The 18,417-nt window shown below is 37.9% G+C and overlaps 2 protein-coding genes and 1 non-coding gene across 7 annotated transcripts in view; 2 read left to right on the top strand and 1 right to left on the bottom strand.

The window, feature by feature from the left end:
- Nucleotides 1-9,483, bottom strand: part of LOC139965302 (hepatic sodium/bile acid cotransporter-like) — a 20,928-nt gene extending 11,445 nt beyond the window's left edge. Inside the window, exon 1 of one of the 4 annotated variants that reach the window (XM_071967516.1) lies at nt 8,596-9,483. The gene's annotated coding sequence lies outside the window, so the exon portion shown is untranslated. Of the gene's footprint in view, nt 1-1,669; nt 2,308-8,595 lie in introns of those variants that run through there. The other 3 variants (XM_071967514.1, XM_071967517.1, XM_071967515.1) reach the window with 3 other exon arrangements.
- The window catches only part of LOC139965303 (ileal sodium/bile acid cotransporter-like), a 25,617-nt gene that overhangs the window by 1,660 nt on the left and 5,540 nt on the right, over nt 1-18,417 (top strand). The window contains exon 1 of one of the 2 annotated variants that reach the window (XM_071967518.1): nt 13,825-14,105. The exons of the other annotated variant lie outside the window; for it this stretch is intronic. The gene's annotated coding sequence lies outside the window, so the exon portion shown is untranslated. Of the gene's footprint in view, nt 1-13,824; nt 14,106-18,417 lie in introns of those variants that run through there. 2 annotated transcript variants of the gene reach the window in all.
- On the top strand, nt 16,716-16,787 carry Trnay-aua (transfer RNA tyrosine (anticodon AUA)). The gene has a single exon. It is a non-coding gene; the product is annotated as a tRNA-Tyr (tRNA).

Raw genomic sequence — 18,417 nt, 5'->3', positions numbered from 1 at the left:
TAGAAATTGTGGCACTTAAAGACACAAACGAAACTATAGTTGCGGTACTGAGATCGCTTCTGGTCCTTTTGGCTAAGATCATGTGTATTATCGGTTCCATTTCGAGGGGAATGGTGATACACACCCGACGATGACCACACAGTCACAGTCCTAATGCAAGGGGACTGGGATTGAGAGAGGATCAGTCGTTCGGTAGTTTGGATTTCGTGCCTAGGTTCTTTCCTGTGTGAATTTTCTTAAATAGTAGCTGATATTGATCAGATCTCCATAAAAATGCAGCCCTACATTCTTGGGAACTGTAGGAATATTTCACCAAGTTGGAGGTATACTACTGAGGCATTGATATCATCAAATCTGTTTTTCAAATGCTGAAGTTTTGTTTACATCAGCATGCTGGTAGATGTCTGCTTTAAATTGTGTAGTTTACCTTCATGCGGTAACTGAACATGTTTGCATAACCGTTTTCCGAATTCAAAACTCCGTGAATAGGCAATATGTGTGCATGATTATTAATAAAATCATATTCTAAAGCAGGGGTTCCCTAACTGGGGTGCATGAACCTCCAGGGGGTGCGTGAGTCCATCCCAGGGGGTTCATGAGACGTTTCTGAAAGTCAAAACTAGACTAGAGTAGGCCTACTTTTTGTTGAACTAAAATCTGATATATCATATAATTTAGTAATGTACAAAATTCGCACTTATCGACAAACTCTACAATATTACACTATGAACTTGATCTTTCACGAAACACTTTTATTCGTATTATAGTATAATAATGACTCAGATCGTGTCTCAAAAAGTTGGGGGTTCGTGGACAACTCTGACATCCACAGGGGATTCGTGGGGGGAAAAGTTAGGGAAACCCTGTTTTAAAGGAACTTATACTGTTATGAAGAAAATCAAATCTTTGCAACACGATTGCCATTCAAAAACACTCATATTTGTTATCACATGTTTCACGTCACCTCAAACTGGAACCAAATAAAAAGAATTTTACCGCAATTTGCATATCACGCGTGATCATGTATAGCTTGAACGCATTAATGTGCAAACATTAATCTTTATCAAACTTATGAAATTTACCAGTGAATTCTAAAAAGAAAGGCAAATTGACTTGTAGCAGCAGTTCAAACTTCTTTTCTAAGAACAAAACTTTGTAAAGCTTATATACTAGGCTGACGTCAACTCATCTATAAGGCTTGCCTCAGTAATATTTTTAACAAGTTGATAATGTTTGCACAACAGCAGGGAAGCCACCACACTATATGTGTGTATATCCCACAACCTGGAAATGATTAACAGTACACAACTTAAAATGCAATTTCAGAGTACAACGTTGTCAGAACAGCAACAGGGATATATATCACCACACGATGTGTGTTTATATCATATTAAATCCTAACATTAAATCCTAACAAAAATTGTTAGCTCAGTGGTTAACGCCGGTGCCTTTCAATCATTAGGTCCCGGTTCGAGTCACTCCAAGATTAATGTATGTCGTCCAGTTACAGAGTTGTTGACAATTGACAATTCATAATCATGGACGTTAAATATGTATGTAAGAGACTGACTTCGGTCAGCTTGCGGCTTTGATAAACCAATGAGGCTTCTTCGCGAGTTCCTGCTTGCAGGAGGATCTAATATACAAACATGGAATGCTTCAAACTTACATGTACAATCTCAGAGTATACGATCCAATTCCACGGTTTTGCTGTAGTCGATATCCTTCAATTGTCGATTGAACTTATCGTTATATCTAACGTAAGAAAAGACCCGTTAAGACTGCTGTATTGTGCATTCGTTTGCACAACCGAATAATAATAATAGCATGCATAGCTAAATTGTAGCGACACATTGATTGTCCAAAACTACCCACGCTACTTTTGTATATATGTACAAGTCTTCGCTTCAACGAGTGGCACATAGATCTATATATAAAGGCGTGCTTGCTTTCTGGTTGCTAACTGCACTACATATACATGAGGACGTTGGGTTGTGTGGCAGGGGTGGAAAGGGTCCGAGTAGGGGTCGGGTAAAGGGGCGGATGAGTGGTCTAATATAGTGTAAGAGGGATCCGCAGGTGGGACGTCTGTTGAGTAGCTATTGAGGGTCGTGGGTTAGCCTTATATGGTCTGAGAGTTGGATACATTGATCAGTTGATTATGTTATAAAAGTATAGGCCTACGTAGTATTGTACATGAAAGTTGTCCCACTTTTCGTTGTTGAGTTAAGCATTGCATGTATGTATGTATTTATTTTACATCCTCCTGCGAGCAGGAACTCGCGAAGAAGCCTCATTGGCTTATCAAAGCCGCAAGCTGACCGAGTTTAGTCTCTTAGGTTCATATTTAACGTCCATGATTATGAATTGTCAACAACTCTGTAACTGGACGACATACATTAATCTTGGAGTGACTCGAACTGGAGATCTAATGTTTGGAATGCACCGGCGTTATCCACTGAGCTAACACTCCTGGTTACATTCTGCATTCCAAAATCAGAGTATAAATTGAACATTTTATTGTTTTTGTAATTATATGGATGCCCGTAGAAAATTGCCAATGTTGACAATTGAACTCAACAGGCCTATACTTTTATAACCAATAAAAATTAGGCAACAATGTTCTCAGGGACACATACAACTTTGTAGAATTTCATGGTATAGTATTCGGCTGAGTTTATACAAGCTTTAATTGAAATATCACGGAATGTACCTCATCTGTCGGTAAATTTCATTCCCTGTCGTTGTTGGTTGTGTATTCCAAGAGTAACAAAGCAAATAGACTTTTCTTGTACTAAGGGACACAAAATAACATCACTTACGCCATCGAAAAAGTTTAATCGACACTACTTTCATGAAAGCCATTATTGTTCTCTATTACAACTAAAAGAATGTTGCCACTAATTTACCGAAAATTTATATTTCCAAATTTCATTTTATTATATGCCTTTGCTCAGCCAAAAATGGAATACAGAATCGTAAGCGGGCTGAGAACCATTAAAATTAGCGGGTGCAGGTAGCTGTATATATTTTCAACAACTCATTAACAACTATTACGTAACTGTGATGACACTCCAGTGATCCTAACTCAGTTTAACGAGCCGTTATCTCAATTGCTACCGTCAACTTCTCAAGCTCAAAATTGATGATGTCGTTGCATCTGTGGCGAGCCAGCGACGGTCGTAACGGCTGTCTTACAATTTAGTACAGCGACTTCAATATTGTGGTACAAGTTTTTACGATTTTGACGATGCGCACAAGAATCTATGGAACACGTTCTTGAGAGCACACAATTGTAAAACAATTGTGCTAATTCTCGTGAAATCGTGTCTAGTTGGTTTGTAAACACAAGCTTTATTGTAAACTGAAGCCTTGTCTAATTGTGATTTCCGTCAAAACCATACGGCAACGTTATCAAATAGCTATACTAACTGCAGGTAACCTAGACCCATATATCACGTTGTTGAGTTTCGAGAACGCAAATTGCCGGCTTTTAGACGGTTCGTTCACAGTGAGTGATACGGCTACACTGATTGGCTGTTCAAGCACAACGTATTAGACAGCTATTTTTGACCCCGTTGGCATGCCATATTATGCGGGGACACACTCGAAAGTTGTATGGACGTGATAAGCCTTATTATGTGGTATGTGGTTAGCTCATAATATTCCGGGCTGAATGAGGAGGATAGGACCAATTTGAAATGCAAAATTAATGGGCGCATGCGCGCAACTGCTAATGATAGTTCTGAGGCCGATCAGTATTCGATTTGTCAAAACAACTCACCGTTCACTACATACGACCGTTACTATAGGTACAGACCTTACCCTCCCCTTTCCCTGTCCCTTCACTCAGATGAGGTCATTGACATATAGGCTTATAGACTCACTGTTTATTTTATTTTTGTACCAGGCCCAAACTGGTAAGCGAACAACCAATGTAGGCTATATACTAGGCTATATAGGTACCGTACCACAATTAGAGTAATGTACATCCGCTCGAACGGTTAACCATTGTCGGAAAATGAGCTAAATGACCTAATGTTATGCTTGTCTTAGCATAATATCAGTTACCATCATTTATGTTCTGCATTAATGTGAAAAAGCATAATTTAAAGTACAGATGGTTTGAAAATAATAGGATTATCGGTGGTATAAACGATTTTATAAATTCTTCGGTTACATGTTGAAATTATTCCGAGCGAGCAGACGGAAGGGTGGGGTTCAGTATGCTAAACTTGCTCCTCTTTCAGCTCAAAATCTAAACGGTCATGATATGGAAATTCGCAAGGGCCCTGACAGGCCATGATTTCAGCTACTATGTGGTGGGTAGGATATGCCAGTTGAAAACTTCTATCTGTGCTTTGGCGGGCCTTGAAAGTGACGACTTTAGTGTGTAAGTCAATGGAACGATTAATTGTGGTACTTTTTAAGAAAAGTCACCAGGAAAGAACCTGGGCACGAAAACCAAGCTTCCGAACGACTGATCCGCTCTCAACCCCAGTCCCCTTGCATCGGGACTGTGACTGTGTGATCATCGTCGGGTGTGTATCATCATTCCCCTCGAAAGGGAACATATTCTACACAGATGATCTTAGCCAAAAGGCCGAGCAGCGATTAATTGTGGTACACCTGCAGCCATATACGTGAGAATCCTATTGAATATATAAATATATATAGAGGGGGAGCATTGTGTAAGTGTAGTCAACCGATATGTATAGAATCTTTACGAACGAACCGTTATTATATAATGTGATCACTATAAAGGCGTACCAAGGGGATTACTCATGGCTTTGTACGGCAGCATCGATTTACAATCTTAATCTACTTTGGAATGCCACAGGGTTGTGGGAAGCTACAATCCTCTCTTACTGATTTACTTCTCAAGGGTACGATGAATCCTATTCTTCTTTTCAAATCCTACAAGTGGATATCTACAACTATCTATCTTTCCAGGGAGTTGTTATGGAACGCCTCGCTCTTTGTTACCCCGGAGTTGTGTAGGCCTACTAGATTTAGAACTGGTTTGACTATAAGGGATTAGGGTTACAAAGGGTTTGTTATGGTCATAATACGGTTACAGTCTCGAATGTAAGGGGGTAGGAGGGGTGGGGGGGGGGGCTGGGGATAAGAGTGGATCAAGATTTTGGTGTTTGTGCCTGGGCTCTATCTTGGGTGACTTTTCTTGAAAAGTATCTTCTCAGACTTGTATATTAGTATACTGCTGGTCTTTTCAGATATAGGGCCTGATCAATATATAGTAGATCACTCAACAGTTCTTATAGGGCCTGATCAATATATAGTAGATCACTCAACAACTTTATAGGGCCTGATCAATATATAGTAGATCACTCAACAGTTCTTATAGGGCCTGATCAATATATAGTAGATCACTCAACAGTTCTTATAGGGCCTGATCAATATATAGTAGATCACTCAACAACCTTTATAGGGCCTGATCAATATATAGTAGATCACTCAACAGTTCTTATAGGGCCTGATCAATATATAGTAGATCACTGAACAACCTTTATAGGGCCTGATCAGTATATAGTAGATCACTGAACAACCTTTATAGGGCCTGATCAATATATAGTAGATCACTCAACAACCTTTATAGGGCCTGATCAGTATATAGTAGATCACTCAACAGCCTTTATAGGGCCTGATCAATATATAGTAGATCACTCAACAGCCTTTATAGGGCCTGATCAATATATAGTGGATCACTCAACAGCCTTTATAGGGCCTGATCAATATATAGTAGATCACTCAACAGCCTTTATAGGGCCTGATCAATATATAGTAGATCACTCAACAGCCTTTATAGGGCCTGATCAATATATAGTAGATCACTGAACAGCCTTTATAGGGCCTGATCAATATATAGTAGATCACTCAACAGCCTTTATAGGGCCTGATCAATATATAGTAGATCACTCAACAGCCTTTATAGGGCCTGATCAATATATAGTAGATCACTCAACAGCCTTTATAGGGCCTGATCAATATATAGTAGATCACTCAACAACCTTTATAGGGCCTGATCAGTATATAGTAGATCACTGAACAACCTTTATAGGGCCTGATCAATATATAGTAGATCACTCAACAGCCTTTATAGGGCCTGATCAGTATATAGTAGATCACTGAACAACCTTTATAGGGCCTGATCAATATATAGTAGATCACTCAACAGCCTTTATAGGGCCTGATCAGTATATAGTAGATCACTGAACAACCTTTATAGGGCCTGATCAATATATAGTAGATCACTCAACAGCCTTTATAGGGCCTGATCAGTATATAGTAGATCACTGAACAGCCTTTATAGGGCCTGATCAATATATAGTAGATCACTCAACAACCTTTATAGGGCCTGATCAGTATATAGTAGATCACTGAACAACCTTTATAGGGCCTGATCAATATATAGTAGATCACTCAACAGCCTTTATAGGGCCTGATCAATATATAGTAGATCACTCAACCGCCTTTATAGGGCCTGATCAGTATATAGTAGATCACTGAACAACCTTTATAGGGCCTGATCAATATATAGTAGATCACTCAACAGCCTTTAGAGGGCCTGATCAATATATAGTAGATCACTCAACAGCCTTTATAGGGCCTGATCAATATATAGTAGATCACTCAACAGCCTTTATAGGGCCTGATCAGTATATAGTAGAGCAATCAACAGTATTTATAGGGCCTGATCAATATATAGTAGATCATCAGTATTTATAGGGCCTGATCAATATATAGTAGATCACTCAACAGCCTTTAGAGGGCCTGATCAATATATAGTAGATCACTCAACAGCCTTTATAGGGCCTGATCAATATATAGTAGATCACTCAACAGCCTTTATAGGGCCTGATCAGTATATAGTAGAGCAATCAACAGTATTTATAGGGCCTGATCAATATATAGTAGATCATCAGTATTTATAGGGCCTGATCAATATAAAGGATATCAAACTTGGGCATCTTCTCAGCCTCATCCTCATCCTGATGATCAGATGCATGGTTACAGTCTCGATATAAAAATATTGGGGTTGAAAATGTACCAGGTTTTGTTTTCAATATCTTGGGTGACTCTTCTTAAAAATTATCTTAGCTCTTTGATCTAGTAACCTTTTTACTTCAATTTTATCCCCACCACCACCCCCCCCCCCAAAAAAAAATAACCAACCCAGCAAAAACCCAAATTAGGTTGCAATTTAATATATTCTCCTAGATATTTTCACACCATCTGCACATAGCTCTGTATTTTAAGCTCTTTCACATCATCAAGGTATAGAAAAAACAATGATGGTGATTTGAAAATATACAGAAACAAACTCTGCATTAGGTCATATTTTTGTTGTCATTTAGTATTTTCGACAATAGTTAACCTTTCGAGCTGATGAAACTTAACGATGTAACTGTGGTACATTACCTGTGGATGAGGGCGTATAGTCTGCATCTCCAGACGAATGTATACTGGCAGATCTCGACATAGCGGGCCATCGAATCCATCATTGTCTTTTCTTTCATTTTATGTGTTTTATGTATGTATTTTAGATCCTCCTGCAAGCAGGAACTCGCGAAGAAGCCTCATTGGCATATCAAAGCTGCAAGCTGACCGAAGTCAGTATCTTAGATTCATATTTAACGACCATGATTATGAATTGTCAATTGTCAACTACTGTGTAACTGGGCGACATACATTAATCTTGGAGTGACTCGATAGATAGCCGTAATTCGAACCTAAGCTAGTACAGTGGCGTAGGAAGGTACTTTTGTGTGGGGGGGGGGGGGCTGAAGACTGATGGCCGGCCTGGGGGAGGGGTCTAAGGGGAGGGGGTGTCCCCCTCCCCTTTGGAATTTTTTGCATTTCCAGGTGGCCTCAGATGCAATTTGGTGCAATATAGCACACTTCAACACCAACTCCATTTTGTAAACTTAATTTTGTATTTTCACCTGGCCTTAGATGCTATTTGGTGCTCCAAATGAGATTTTTTTCTCGTTTGGAAATGAAAAAGGGGTTTTCTGACTTGCGAAGCGGGGGGTGGGCGGAATGATACTTCCGCCCCTCCATATTTTTCACTGGGGGCTGGCGCCCCCCCCCCCCCAGCCCCCCCGGTTCCTACGCCCTTGAGCTAGTATATTATTTATCCTAACGTAAAGACCTTTCATAGGCAGCTCAAGTTTGACCAAAGATCAAACTTTCGATGGCTTTTCAAAAGGTCCACAAATCGCTCGGAAAATCAAGTTTTTAAGGTGATTTTTTTACTCAAGATTGGCAGTAAACTTTGTACTATTGGTTTGCAAACCGTGATGTTGCTATATTGTTTTACTTCCTTTTCTTGAGATGTACCACATTAGGGTGTCGACCAATGCATTCTAAAAACAACTGTATAGTTTCCGTTGACATAATACGTCTCGCTTTCCTATAATGTTTTAAAGTTCATATGCAAGTTGGGCGTCAGCTTTACATAAACAGAGTAACAATTGCAACACCTACTTAATCCTTTGTTCTTAACAATCTCGTATAACGTCACATATCAATGCATCTGTCAATAATGTTGTCTTTGCATAAAATAATACTTACATGATACAAGGTTTGTTATGGTTGGTCAATTCTGTGCCAACGTGTTGTGTTATACAAGGCCGTTACAAGCATGAACTCGATGTAGTTTCTTTTTAGCCTCACTGCTAACGCCCTGTCCTGCCCTGAATTTGACATGAATTTCCTTCTCGAAAGATATGAACATTATCTTTGATATACGTCTGGCAAACATTCAATTTCTGACTGAAAAACGCTCTCACGGACGCAGAGGTTTGAACTAAGGCAACAGTGCACTATATATATACAAGGCTTGTATTTGTCATAACACCAGTAATGTATAGCAAGACAACATATAACAAACGGCTATTGATTTGATTTCGTTATGGAGCTGGTATTTGAACAGCAACTTATAGTATACCGTATGTAAATATAGTCAATTCCTTTATTTTTGCTTAAAGAGAAACTGCAAAGAACTGAAACATATTGTCGAGTGTATAGTCAGGAAAATGTAATCTGTGATCAAGAAATCTGAGTCAATTGATTTATGCAATTAAATGCGCTATTCATATATGAATTAAAATTGTTAAATTGCTAAAAGCGAAATCGTCTGGCATATACATTATATACTAAGGAATATTATCTATATGTCTGTTAAGTAACGAGGCAGACTGATTATTTTATCAAATCATGATATATCATGGAAGAAATATATTTGATAGTCGGGAATATAACAAACGACAATTTTCACTAAGCAAAAAAAATCATATTTTAGTGATATCAATAAAGATTTTTATCGATCTCATATCGTTGCGTAAAATATCGGAATTTCATACATGAACGTGATGAAGCAACCAAAGACTAATTCGATTACCGTGTATCATTCCGTCCAATTGAACGTCTTTTCTCCGAATGATAATTTGACGTGAATCCCTAGAGCCTCCGTTCATGAATGGATTTTGATATGGTTCATTTCATAGGCCTATAAAAGACACGTCACAGTTCAAGATCGGGTCAGTAACGTTTGAGTGAACCCTGCAAACCAGAAACAACATTATTGAGCGCCAAATTTCTGTGTATATAGCTAAATAGGGCTGACGTTGTGTTTACAGTTTGGAGTTAATTTATGTGTATACAGTGCATGCGCATTGCATGGGGTACATGTTAATCAATGTCGTATCAATCGGGGACTTTGAGACACAACTTTCATAAACAGCGATGTCATTTTATCTAAAAATGGACACGTCTCCCCTCCCCTCGCTTTCTGAAGGGTGTGGGACACAATATCAAATGTCCCCCCCCCCGGCGTCCCCTAGGCTCATAATGACTCATAATTCCACCAGGCCATGTTCCCGATAAAGTGAAAGATTAAATGTACTCATGATACCACATGTGTCCATGTTGTAGACATCTGTATAACAAGATGTTTTTTATTCCTGTGTGTAAAGTTTAATAATGTTTCCGTTTTGAGTTCAAGTCTCAATATTGTAAATCATGATAAAGGCCCTAATTAACACCCGGATGTTAAATAGATAAGTCTTTCGTAATTTAAGTCTAATCACTTGTCAGATGTGACTTTTGTTAAAATATATTTATAACTAACATACCAATTCAGGGACCAAACAAAAGCAATCGTGAATATTTCTAGATGTGAGTCCGCCCCGACCCCGCCGGGGCTTCGCCACTGGACCCCATCCTATAAAGGCGCTCGCGGTGTGCGCTACGCGCACACTCCTGCAATGTTCAGTCATGAATATCCCCTCCCCACCCTTTTCAATACGCATTGACGGCCCTGATCATGTAATTGAAGGCATTCCGTCGTGCTTTTCATTTTCAGGAGTCCGAAGCATATATCGTTATTATCAGTATCATAGTAAATCTATAGTTTAAAGGTAGTCAGTATAGGCCCCAAATTATAGCGCGCTATAATTGCTACAAGTTTTCAAAAAGTACTAACCTGGAGTTCTTCACTCTCCAAATTGTTTTCAGATATTTTTTAGGAACACACAAGATGACTGGATGTCTAAGCGAGGAAAATTTCCTCGAAGGTTGTAATAAAAACAGTTCAAGAATTTGGACCAATGGTGACCATATGTGAATATCTAGCATATTTGGGGCCAATACAGCATACCTTTAATTTATCAAAGTCCCATTTTTTCTCTAATTTATATGATATTCTTGGCTTATCCAAACCAACGAAAGAAGATCCGACCATGATTACGGCACATTAAGTTGATCTCGCCAATGCCTTAAACAATCTAAATAACGTCGTGTATGCATGACGAATGGAGGCATGCATGAGCCCCTTCTCCCCCCCCCCTGCCCCACCTTCTCCAATCCCTTCCCCTTCCCCATGGGATCTTTCAACAAATCAAAGTTATATCAAACATTTGACAATAATGTTTGTTATTAACTTTACGTCGATCATAATACAAACGTCCGTTACGAAAGAGTTTGCGGTTGTTGTAGTGTTATGTCAGGACTTTATAATTATTTATACAATTATCCTACAACCATGTGTATGGACAGGAAGCCTGTGATATTGACTATATACAGAGCATGATATTAAATACTGTTTATATTTAAATCATCTTGCGGAAATATGATACGTTGCAGCCGTCTATTTCGAACGATATACGTGAGGTAGATATACTTTAAGTTGCGCACTTATTTATGGAAACAACAAACAGGATGCTTTATTAATGATGCTATTTATTTGAGCGTCATAAATTAGATATAAAAGAATATCTCGGAAGGATATGCATTACGATGTTAAATGCAGATTTGGAGATCTTTTGTGCATATAAAGTGACAATTTCAAGTATGGAATGAATGGTGACTTGCACAAAATGGGATCGGGTGGTGTGCGAGGGGTGTAAATTCTAGAATAATGTAAAAGGTCGGGCAGGAACATTTACAGAAGTGGCAGAGGTCAATAGAGGAGGCGGTGTGGCCTTATGCTCGTTGAAGCCGATTCCCATGTAGAGGGTTGGGGTTCCTCCCTAACAAGAAAAAAGTGAGTGGTGCATTCTGAGGCATATTTCGACTATAAATTAGGTCTATAATTAAAGTTTTGATCAAGGAGTGGTCTAATTCTTCCCCGGATGAATGTAAAAAATCCCTCGACTGAATATATTTACCCCCACTGACGATGGAGGTGGGGAATGCCTCAACACCCCTCCCCTTCCCCGTCCCCCTCACCCTCTTCCCTCCACCTCCCCTTCCCTCCCCTTCCCCTCCCCTCCCCCTCCCTCCCATCCGTCGTCACAGGGATTTACATGCACTCACACTTGCTGTTCGTTTTAAAAAAGTGTTTGAAACGTTTTTAAAAAACCATTATCTCCATCAAGAAATTATGTGGCCCGCAAATTGAAGGTGATAATTTATGTTTTATTTTTATTTTTTATTTTTTAATCATGCGTAATCCCGGCGTTAAAGTTGATATTATTTAGGAATGGTTTTCTTTATTATTAAATAAAATAATTTGGTGTTCTCAACTAACGGAAGCCTTTGAAGTTTTCGACGACGAACGATGGGTTACGTCACTTAATAGCACATTAAAACTCGCTGAAGACAAGTGTATACATTTCGTGAAACAGGTATATAACGTGTTACTGACGTCTGACTGCCTTTCGTGTTTCAAAATCACGTTTAGGCGATTCTCGAGGTGCCTGTTTTTGAGTTAAAAATTCAACGCCAAAAGAAAGCGACAATGGATGTATAAATTTGGTAACAACTAAATTGATAAGTCATCATGTCGCACAACACAAAAGCTGTCTCGAGATAATTGGGTTCTAAAGCCATTATTTACTTTATTTTGTTATCTGGCAACAGTAACTCATATCACACAATAGTTTTTATGCGTTCTATATTTAACGACATTTAACGACATTTCCTTTCACACACATTTCTCTTTGTCAAATATCATTCATCCGTGACAGACAGACATACAGACAGACACTTTTTGCTATAAGAATATTATTACATGGATAGGTTGGTAAACAACAAATTTATTTAGACACCCTTTTTTACAAAACATGGTAAACTACAAAGAAAAAATCTGAAGTAAATGCCAATTGTGTATAAAGGTGAAGCTATATTCTTCTCCAACCAAGTCTTTAAAGTACTATTCGGTATATTTGCTGTGTGTGGTAATCTCATTCAAAATCTGTTGAAATGTTTCGAAAAGCCCTTTTCGTTTCCAAGATATACACATTTGAAGTTTTGAAAAGTCTGGGAAAATCATTATATATGTGCAAACTATGAAATTGAGTGTTGCGCGCTCATCAAAATTTCTTATTTAAGACCTTATTAACTTAACCGTAATTACAAGCCCACATATATTTTCAATAACGTGGTGTCCCAATTTCCAAAGAAGACAAAAAAAAACATTTCCAGAAATCATAGCACAACCTGTCTTCTGTGTTCTTGATAGAAGGTTGTAACAGGCATAACATGACAGAAAACTAGGCAGTCACTCCCTTTACATCATACATGCACATAATTAGGTAATCCGTAGTCATAGATGGAACTAGAATTAAGAAAGGCCTATAAAATGATCAATCGTGGATTTGATTTGATGCAGCTATTTTCATTACTTCTATTGCCTATTAGAGTGATTAGGAAATATTTTTCCATAGGTGTCCGTAGACCTTTAATGAGTAAAAGTACATTCTCACCGAATTATGTATGTATGTATGGTATGGTATGGTATGGTATATATATATATATATATATATATATATATATATATATATATATATATATATATATATATATATATATATATATATATATATATATATATATATATATATATATATATATATATATATATATATATATACCACTAAAGAAGAAAAAAGAAGAAGACTTATAACAATATTCTGTACTAAAACGGCTAAAATGTTAGGATCTGCCAACTGTGTGCAAAGGTGAACATTTACAACAAAAGTACAGGCGGTGGTTCACAATTTGATTAATCAAACCAAACAAAGTAGTTAAACTTTTCTTCGTTTTTATGTGTTTTTCACCCTTTCTTTGAAAGAAAAGACCCGTGATTGATCACCGGCTTTGTTAACGCTACTCAATAAGTTTTACTCCTTTGCTTTATGCCTCTTACTATTACCAAAAACTGCCTAGGCAAATAATAGACAAGTCCTGATTGGTCCGTTTTAAAGAATTGAAACGTAGCCCGTATGATAATTGATGCAGGGTAACAAAACAGGTAGGTGTGTCATAGAATGAAATGCATGTGTACGTTCGTCCCCATTGTTAAAATTTCGTGTCTTGCCTAGTGCAGGTAAACAATAACCACATCATAACACTGAATGTCCCCGCATTGGTCCAGTTGTGGTGAATACTGTTAGTTATAGGCTCATAAGAGTGATCCGTCTTTGCCACTCACTGCAGTTTGGTTGGTATGAACTACCAGTGAGAAATTGTCTTCTACGAGATTAGGAAGGAGGTCTCTGGAAGGATATTGTAAAGTCTCTAAGAAAATCACCAAAATATCGTGGAAGGAAACCTTGATCTTCTTCTCTTCGAGTTGTCAAGTAAGAAACTTTTCTGTTTTTGAAGTATGTATTTGTTTATATATAAATATATATATATATATATATATATATCAACTTCCAACCTCCACCGGGATTCGAACCCGGGCCTCTCGCTTTATCTGCGAACACCCGTTATAACCACTAGGCTATGGACGCTGATTGTATGTCCAGAGGTTCGAAACCGGTAAGGAAGATCGTAATTCCACTGTAGGCGTTTGTCACCTGTATCGAACAATACTAGTTCTGTTTTGGTGACATATTTGCCTTATATACTTTGAGATCAAACATGATGCTAACCAACTCGAAATCATTTGTGAATCCTAAAGGCAGATCTCGAAAGAGAAACTTTGAACAGACTTTTGTTAATGAAATGGAGGTAAACGACAAAGGCAATTGAATATATATATATAATTGAAATCTATATATATATATATATTATACTTTAGACGTAGGATGTAAAATGTTTCTCATCAAAGTCTCAGGTAACTTGATCCCCGAAATCCACCACATTGTTGACGAGAAACAATATAGCTACGTGTATGGTAGATTTTGATGTCTAAACGGAAGCCAATGTGTCAATGTGTCGTGTTGTGGTCTCGAGAGCTAGGTCGACATCACCGGGTGATGGATGCTTGTTTACCATGTAATCGTTAAGAGAAGCTTTTAACTTTCGAATACATTTTTATATGATACACCTCATTGTTAAAACCGGAGTCTATATATATATATACGCGGTTAGGGTTACACATGTCCTAATATTATGGCTGAAAGTTATCACCGGTGGTGGTGTCATGATGTGGGATGACACTGAAGAAACTCGATAAATTCTGAGAAATGTATTGCGGGACAATTGCTGTAAGCGGATGGCAGACAGTGCACGACAACGAATCCAAGCCCACCACTACAGGTGGGGCTTCTTTGTACACCACTTTATAGAATTCGCGTTTGTAATATCAAAGTTCTTGTTATAGCAATTCCTTTTTATTGAACCATGTATACTGACTGATAAAGAGCTAGAATCTGTTGCGGGATATGATTCAGTCGGAGATAACTTATAGGTGGACATCGCGCATACGTATATGAACTTTTCATGTACTAAACTTTTAACTGAATAAATTTATACATGAAAAATTTATGTACGCGAGCTGACTTTTGCGAAGCATTTTGATATAATCTGGTTTATTAATTGTAGCCATATTAGAAAATTAATAAATTAATTAATAAATAAATAAATAAAAGGGAATGCCAAGGTACTTGGAAACGCAATCACTTACGTTAATCCACCAAAATTTCACAAGGTACAACAACAACAGCAATATGTCTTGCATAAAGTTCTACATAAACGCAACATAAAACTTTACTGTTTTTCTTGTTTCAAACAAGCTCTTCTTTATCGGAGTAAACGGTATACAATTTGTCGATAAGGAACAGCCAATCAGCTGTAACAAGATGGGTCGTAAGCCAGGTCGGGCCCTGTGGATTAGTTTTATTTTTTCCATTTATTTATTTCCAGTATAAATATAAATATTTATAAACAGGATATCAAAAATGAGTACGTAATAAGAAAACATTATTTTTAAATGTTAGTGTACAAAAAGAAGAAGAAGTATGTCACCGGGTCCCAATATTGCACTCGTTATGTATATCATAAAAATGAGAATACATTACTATTTATCTCATAACTTTCCGGGCCCCTCCATATATTCCCGGCAGCAATTGACAGCGAGCCTCGGGGCTTTAGCCCCCCCCCCCCTCCCCTCTCCTCCCCCTCTCTCTCTCTTCTCTCGTCAGACCATGGTTCAAAACATGTGTAGTACACAGTATACATATTAATCGCTTATCAAACATTTAACCGAGGTCATGTATAGTATATATAGACCTATATATACACTTTCAACGTTACTCGTGATATACCTCCTTCAATTGACGTAACACTGACATGTCCACACGCTGCTATAGACTCAGTGTAATTAACGGGGTCAAGTTTGTTAACTTGTTTCGTGTCGAGGCTATATCTTGGGAACTTTTCTTTTAAAAAAGAGTGTCAATAAAGTACATTGACATTGACGTGTCATGGTATTGTTCATAGTTACAGTCCCAAAAGCAGTTTTTTTTAATGTTACGACTTAAGCTATGGCCTTTACTACCCCCCCCCCACCCAGCCCTCCCGTCCCCTTACCTCTGCTATCCTTTAATACTAATTCTTTCACCTATGTTCTTGTTTGGTTCAAGTCGTAGCCATTCCTGTAATAAATTTGATAACAACGTCAACACACTAGAGATACCATGGAACAATATTGTCACAGGCATGTTGTGTTCTGAGTTTATTACCGACATATTATTTACCCAGCACTAAGACTAACAGCGACTTCAGTAAAGTTTTAAGAGTGACCCTGAATATGTGTGAAAAAACGCCTTTATGTACATAACATGTACCATGGACCTTTAACAGAGATTATCTATAAAAAGTGGTATGACATTTACACTGCACAATGTATATATATATATTTATATAGTTACCAAAACAGAACTAGTATTATTCGATACAGGTGACAAACGCCTACAGTGAAATTACGACCTTCCTCACCGGTGTCGAACCTCTGGGCATCAGCGTCTATAGCCTAGTGGTTAGGGTGTCCGCATATAAAGCGGGAGGCCCGGGTTCGAATCCCGGTGGAGGCTGCAAGTTTTTCACTGTTCTTGATTTTCCAGCTCATAACGATATATATATATATATATATATATATATATATATATATATATAGATATAGATATATAGAACAAACAAAACAAATACGATACTTTAAACTTATTATCTACGCATACGACACATAATTTGCATATAAGAATTAGGGCAAAAATTGTATTCTCTTTAGTTGGTAATAGTTAATTAAACAGTTTTGAATTGTAAGTTTTGTATATGTTGACTTTCATAGTGTGTCCGTATTGTTATATGTTAATTAGCGTATATTGTATTCGTACACGCCTCTTGGTTTAGCACCCGTAGGCCCTATACTCATACTCGGACAGCATATTGCATATCATATATAGGTACTAGTGTAAGTTAAGTACTCGTCCTCCCGCTAAGAGCCTTGTACTCATACGCGTACTCATACCTTGTACCCGTGTTGTTGTACTCGTAACATTTTGGAGATTTATTTTTAATACTAGTACAAGACTAAGTACTCGTACTTATTATATCGCTTAGGGCATTATAGTGGTACTCATACCAAGGGGGTGGAGACATCCTGGTACTTGTACTCGTGTTGTTGTACTTGTGGCATTTTGGAGATTTATTATTAATACTAGTACAAGACTAAGTACTCGTACTTACTATCGCTTAGGGCATTGTAGCCATACTCATACCAAGGCGGTGGAGACATCCTGGTTCTTGTACTCGTGTTGTTGTACTCGTGGTATATTGCAGATTATTAGTAATACTAGTACAAGACTAATTACTCATACGTACTAGGGCTTAGTGCATTGTAGTCGTACTCATACCAACGGGGGGGGGGACATCCTGGTACTTGTTAGTACAAGACTAAGTACTCATTCTTAGAGCCCTGTGCTTGTTTGTACTCAGTCTCTCACCAATGGGAATTCTGTACTCGTACTACAAACCTGGCAGTATACTTCTGTTAGGATTAACTATCCATCAAGGACAGAAATATTTGGACAGGATTGAACAGCTTCTATATATAGCATAAATTAGTGAAATATTTCAGCAATGCAATTACCGACTTGAAGTCCTTCCAGTGTATTAGTTTCACAAGAATAATCAGTATTGAATGACCAGACCCTCTTTTTTTATGGGGTGCAAACAACGCATTGTGTGAGCTTGAATTGGAATGGACATGTTATACCTACACAATAGTTTTCTAATTTTGGGCCTAACAAAAGAACACGATTCTACTCTAAGTTCAGTTCTGTATCAGCCATTGAATTCCACATCGTATAACCACTGGCAGGGTACTAAAAAAGTCAACTTTGCCCTCTTTTTACTTTTTGTGTGTGTTATACTTGCTTTATTTTGTTTATTTTTTTATGATTGAATTATCTTTAAAGCGGCCGATTGTCTTTCTTTATTAAAATCAGTACAGCCCTAGCCTACCCATGCACTCCCTTTCAAGTCATGCTATTATAACTTTCAGACTTATAGTGTGGGAAAAAACCATCAGTATGGATAAAATCAAGTACCTTTCCTTGCCTTTTCTGAGTACCAGTAAGAATAAAGGTACTCGAATATGTACATTATTCTTGCCTTTTCTGAGTACAAGAATGTGCATACACCTAGTAAGATTACGAGTACAGA

Source organism: Apostichopus japonicus, chromosome 3 (genome assembly GCF_037975245.1).
Source record: "Apostichopus japonicus isolate 1M-3 chromosome 3, ASM3797524v1, whole genome shotgun sequence".
In the NCBI taxonomy this organism is placed as follows: Eukaryota; Metazoa; Echinodermata; class Holothuroidea; order Aspidochirotida; family Stichopodidae; genus Apostichopus; species Apostichopus japonicus.
This window is presented reverse-complemented; position numbering and strand designations above follow the sequence as displayed.